Source organism: Erinaceus europaeus, chromosome 14, assembly GCF_950295315.1.
Source record: "Erinaceus europaeus chromosome 14, mEriEur2.1, whole genome shotgun sequence".
Lineage (NCBI taxonomy): Eukaryota > Metazoa > Chordata > Mammalia > Eulipotyphla > Erinaceidae > Erinaceus > Erinaceus europaeus.
The window spans coordinates 11352319-11358674 of record NC_080175.1 but is presented as its reverse complement, the minus strand read 5'-3'; positions in this window follow the sequence as shown (position 1 = coordinate 11358674).

Genomic DNA, 6356 nt, shown 5'->3' with positions numbered 1-6356 from the left:
GAACAGTGGCCTTTGCCTAGGGAGAAGCTAGAAATTTTTAAAAAACTCGTCCAAGAGCAGTTATCTTTGGGACACATTCGTCATTCTCGGAGCCCATGGAATACTCCAGTCTTTGTAATTAAAAAGCGCTCAGGAAAAGCGCCTCCTCCAAGATCTTCGTGCAGTTAATAAAACCATGCAGGTTTGGGGCTCCCCCCAAAGGGGTTTGCCTCTTGCTTCCGCAATTCCCACAGGAATTCCAATCATAGCTATTGATATACAGGATTGTTTTTTCTCTATTCCCTTACACCCACAAGATTGTAAACGTTTTGCTTTCTCTGTTCCTTCTATTAATAATGCCAGCCCTGCCGATAGATTTGAATGTGTGGTACTGCCCCAGGGCATGGCTAATAGTCCTACTATTTGTCAAGAGGTTGTTAAATCTGCCCTTTTCCCATATATTCATAAGGGCCTTAAGGTTTTTCATTATATGGATGACGTGTTAATATGGGGAGAATTAGATACAGATCTCTCCGCCCTACGTGATTTTCTAATCCCTGCCTTAAAGAGAAGTGGACTTAATGTAGCTCCTGAGAAGATACAGCTAATCCCTCCAATATCTTTCTTAGGCTCAGAGATTTCCCTAACACAGATTCGTCCTTTAAAACCTTGTGTTACTTTTCCTTCTAATCTCACTCTTGCTTCTTTACAAAGTTTTCTTGGAAATTTGAATTGGCTTAGGCAGTATCTTTATCTGCCTACGAGCTGCCTGCAACCACTGTTCGATCTGTTAAAAGGAAACAAACAGCCCTCCTCAAAGCGTATGTTAACCCCCGAAGCATCCTTGGCTCTGGAAAAAGTTAACCAGGCTCTCCAGGACATGCACCTCGTTCGGTTCTCCCCCTCCTCTCCAGTAAATCTTCTAATCTTTAACTCCACCCCCACGGTAGTGGGGGCATTGTGGCAGAAACATGGCATTCTCGAATGGCTTCATACGCCAGTAGGCGGAGCTCCAAGACTCCTTACCGAGACTGATGCCTTAGCATTTATGGTTCGCCAAGGAAGAAACAGATCGGTTCAGGTCTTAGGAAGGGAACCAGATTCAATCATTCTTCCCTTTTCTCTCACTGATACAGAATGGCTCATACGCCACCATTCTCGTTTTGCCATAAGTTTAATGGGTTTTCCAGGACAATTAGACAATCATTTTCCCTCTAATAATTTGATAGCTTCTTTACCTCTGTTGCCTCTACTAGTACCTAAACTTTTCTCTCGAGACCCCATCCCCTCTGCTCCTACAGTGTTCACTGATGGTGGAAAAAAGGGAGCTGCTGCCCTTATATATTATCCAGACCAGCAATACCCCAAACCTCTCTTTACTGAACTTCCTGATAATTCCCCTCAGTACAAAGAACTTTATGCTGTTTTCCTTGCATTAAAAGCTGTACCAGAATCCTTCAACCTTTTTTCTGACAGTGTGTATACTGTTAACTTACTTCCATGGCTTGCTCGATCTTATGTAAGAATTGATGACAACCCACTTTCTCCTCTTTTAATTCAAATTGCCTCTATGCTCTGTTCTCGAACCCATCCACTGTATGTTCAGCACCTATGTTCCCACAGCCCTCTTCCTGGTCCCCTGTCCGAAGGGAATGCTGCAGCTGACCGCCTTGCCTCCACAGGAATTCTCCTAGCCTCTGTCTCTAATCCTGCTGACTTTCATTCCCTAACCCATGTTAATCTTAAAGGTCTTCGAGCTCGATTTCCTGATATTCCTCTGCCACAGTTAAAACGTATTCTTGCTACATGTTCCTCCTGTGCAGGTCTAATCAAAACACCTGCTATTCAGACTCTAGGGGTTAATCCTCGAGGTTTAAAAGCCAACGCTCTTTGGCAAATCGATGTTACCCACATACCTAACTTTGGCAAACAAAAATATGTGTTCGTCTCAATTGATACCTTCTCTAAGTTTATGTGGGCTACAGCTCAGACTGGAGAAAACTCAAAAAAGCTTATAAGCCATATGCTCTCCTGTTTTGCTGTAATGGGCTTACCTCTTCAACTTAAAACGGATAATGGACCTGCTTTTACCAGCAAACAATTTAAAGATTTTTGTTCCCTCTGGAACATTACTCATACTACAGGCATTCCGTATAATCCACAGGGACAAGGCATTGTTGAGAGGGCCCATCAAACTCTTAAGGCTCAATTAAATAAAGAAAAAGGGGAAATGTACCCCCCTAATATCCAGCTGGCAAAAGCCTTAACTACATTAAATCTCTTTAATATTTACAAAAACTCCAACCAACCTCCTATAATTCTTCATTGGCAAACACCACCCACCCTCCCAGCTATTAAAGTCAAATGGAAAGACCCACTTGATAAAATTTGGAAAGGACCTGACCCCCTGTTGACTATGGGGAGGGGTTTCGCATGTATTTTTCCACAAAATTACTCCAAGCCTGTTTGGGTTCCTGCCCGCCATGTCCGGCAATACCAACATGATGGCGCTGATATCCCTGAAGAACAAGAAACACTGCAAGAGGACTGGCTACAGGATGTACCTCAGGATCCATAATACAGCATGGCAGAATCAAAAAAAAAAATCTGATTCACAGAACTTCCCCCCCCCCCCGAATGAATGTTTTATGCTATGACTGGCCAGTTGTGTTTTGTGAGTGAGTGAGTGAGTGAGTGAGTGAAAAAAAAAAAATTGAGTGACCAAAATTTTTGTATGACCCATTGTGCTCAGAGTACTCTGAAAGTTAACTGACTTTATATCAAACGGCTGGACGCAGCCATGGTTTCTGGAGACGTCCAGAAACAGTCCATAAATTATTCATTCCCCCTTTTGATTTCTTTTTTAAGTCTTGATACCAATATGAAATGTTTAGTCTTAAACTGTGTGAGTAAAGATGGTTCAACTATGACAGTAGTTCTAAATTCACATTTGAAATGATATATCTTATTTACAAGTTTTTCTCCTCCTGTGTGTTATAAACTATATGTTTAATATGCATGTTTCAAGTTTGGTAAACATTAACTTAACAGTTAAATTGTAACTTCGAAGTTACATTTTTACGAGAAGAGGTAAAATCAATTCATTTAAGTAACTGAGTGTTTAAGGTAAAACTCTAAATATTCAATGTGACAATTCTTCATCTCCTAAGTTAAAATACAGATTCTCTATACAGGACATTTTTGGAGGGCCCCCAAAAATGTCCTGTAAGCTATCTTGTGGAAATTAATCCACAACAAATTTGGCATCAATCTGATATTGTAAATGTACCAAAAAAAAAAAATTGCCACTAAAATGTGTTAACTCTAGTAACCTGAGTTTGCTTAAAAACCCAATGTAAAAATAGTCAAGAATCAATATATGTAACTTAAACTCGGTATGAAAACTTTGCTATATAAAGACTGCTACATGAGGTCACGTAAGATGACCTTTACACAAAATTATAAAGATACCTAAACCAGTTATAATCATTGAGTTATCAATTGTAGTAAACTTCTAATTTGTTACAAAGTTTTTTCATAAGTAATTGACTACAGCTATGACAAGCCTTCGCATAAAGAAGCATCTGCTCATATAGAATCCCCAGAAATCCATCTTGGACCCCTGACCTCTGACATCACCCACAATTACAGCCATCCCCTGAAACCCATGATGTGACCTGACACGATCTAGAGAACCTGATTCACAGACTCCGAAGGACAAGACTTTCTCTCAATCATCGGTGTCTGCTCTTCCTGCTTCTGTTTCGCCCATCATGTTTTGGCGGTTCCAGGTCACTTTCTACAGAGAAGAAAAGTTCCGGTGGCCGTCCTCCTCCATCAAGATAGACGTGTGGCATTTATTTCCTGGCCTTTGACATTGGACTGATGCTTCTATAGAACTTTCTGGACACTCCTTTTATACTGCTGGACTTCTTGAAGAATGACTATAGCAGTTCATAGAACTTACCGCCAGCTGACTCGGGATTTTGCAATACCAGATCACCCCTCTAGCCCCTCGGCTTATCAGGCCCCCACTCCTCCACCCATCAGGCTCACTCTGTCTCTTGCTACTCTTACTTATCCCTCCGTCTTGTGCTAGTTCTTTTTAAAGACACTTACACACTATCATTCTGCTTTCTTCCCAACAGGTTTCCGTTCACCCCTATACTGCTATTCCCCTGACAGAGATGAAGCCTTTTACAGACATTGACCCAGTTATATATGGCCATTAAGTAAGAGGAAGATGTTGGGAAATTGTGAGGATATGGTTGAGCTTGGAAGGGCTTGAGCCTGAGGGGTGTGTCAATCCTGTTAGTCTCTCTCTCCACGGAGAGGTTGAGCAAGGAGGGACAGTAGAACCCCAAAAAAGGTGTGCCTCTTATCAGTCTCCCTGCCTCACAAAGTGCCCCACACTCCTGATACTATGGCAAAAAGTTAAAAAGAAAGGGGGAGATGTTGGGTAGTTGCCATCTCCCCCTGGCTTCTTCTTATCCATATGCCTATATAGGGATTTACTGATCCAAAGGTTTGGTCTATTTACATAAATCACTTTTACATAAAGCACTCCAGGGCATTGGTGGTTCAGTTATAGGATTCTCGCCTGTTCCGCCCCCTCCTTGTCACACTCTGATTTTCACCAGTCACTTTTCTCTCCACCCTCTCTATATCACATCCTGTTTCCACCCTACTTGGATAGTATAAAAACAGCTGCTCTTCTGATTAAAGACACTTGGAAATTGCTTTCCGGCTCCGAGAGTTCCAGAGTGTATCTCCTGCGGAAGTTGGTGCAGCACGAGTTCCTGATCCCTCTCCCACACAGCAGCCTAGATCAGCTCCAGTTGAGTTCTCTCCAACCCAGAGAGCACTAGCTCGGGAAGAAGTACCCTCAGGCTATCCCGGCAAAGGACCAGCATTAAGGATCCGTTCGAGGCCCCCTCCCCAGCTGCAGGGGGGGTCGCTTCAAAAGCAGTGAAGGAGGTCTGCAGGTGTCTATCATTCTTTCCCCCTCTCTGTCTTCCCCTCCTCTCTCAGATTTCTCTCTGTCCTGTCCAACAACAACAATAAACAAGGGCAGCAAAAGGGGGAAAAATAGCCTCCAGGAGCAAGTGGATTCATAGTGCAGACACCAAGTCCCAGCAATAACCCTGAAGGCAAGAAAAAAAAAAAAAGACCATTAAGAGGGCCAGGCAGTGGTGCACTGGGTTAAGCACACAAAGTATGAAGCACAAGGACCAGCTGAAGAATCCCAGTTCTAGCCCCTGGCTCCCCACCTGCAGGGGGATTGCTTCACAAGCGGTTAAGCAGGTCTGTAGGTGTCTGTCTTCCCCTCCTCTCTCAATTTCTCTCTGTCCTATGCAAAAAAAAAAAAAAAATTGGCCACATGAGCAGTGGATTCCTAGTGCTGACACTGAGCCCCAGGGATAACCCTGGAAGAAGAAAATAAATAAGTAAAAGAATCCTTACCCATGGGACCAGGAAGTGGCTTAGCAGGAGAAGGCATACTTACATGTGAGTCAAAAATGACAACAATAAACAGGATAACATGAATGGTAGAGTGGCAGTCTGGTCTCTCTTCCTCTCTTTCTCTCTTTCTCAGTCTTTCCCCTTCCCCACCTCACACACATACATAATTCCCTGCTTTCAGAAAATTCACAGTTTTTAGAGGAACAGAGAGAAGCAAATAGCTACCTATAACACAGCATGATTGATTAGTCAGGAAAGGGATAACAAAGTGTTAAGGGGCGAACAGGACAAGATGACTAAATTTTTCTGAGGATGGAGGGAACGAACGAATAGTAATCAGAGAAGTGAGGAGAGAGGGATGTCAGGAGAAGGTTCCCAGAGATTTGGCATCTGACCCTGAAAGCAAGAGGGAGTGTGATAACTTAGGAAGAAGAAGAACAGCTTTTTAGGCAGAGGAAACAAGTAAGAGGAGGGAGGGGGGAAATCAATCCTGCATCTTTAGCAGTCGCTGGCCAAGTTTCCACAGCTAGCACAAGGGAGAGGATTGAAGCAATTATTGAGAAAACTGTCTCAATCTTTCCTTTTCTCCTGGCTTTGGAAATTTGGCCATTGCTGCCTTTTTGTAAGAGAAAAGACTCTTGATTCCAGAGACCACATAATGTCAAGTGATGGGAAAATAGTTTTTAGACAGAATCAAGAAAGACCAGAGCACCTGAATTCAACTTGAGAAAATTAAACTTGATAAGAAAGGAAAACAAAAACCTTTCTCTTCTCTCTTACCCCAATCTTCCCTCTTCCTTTTTGGTGGTGGTAGTGGGGGTGGGTGGGTGGGTGGAGGGGTGCTGAGGAAGGTTTCAGTTTGGAGAGCAAATTCGCTGGACAAAACCCATGTGTCTACATGCATCTGATGCCTT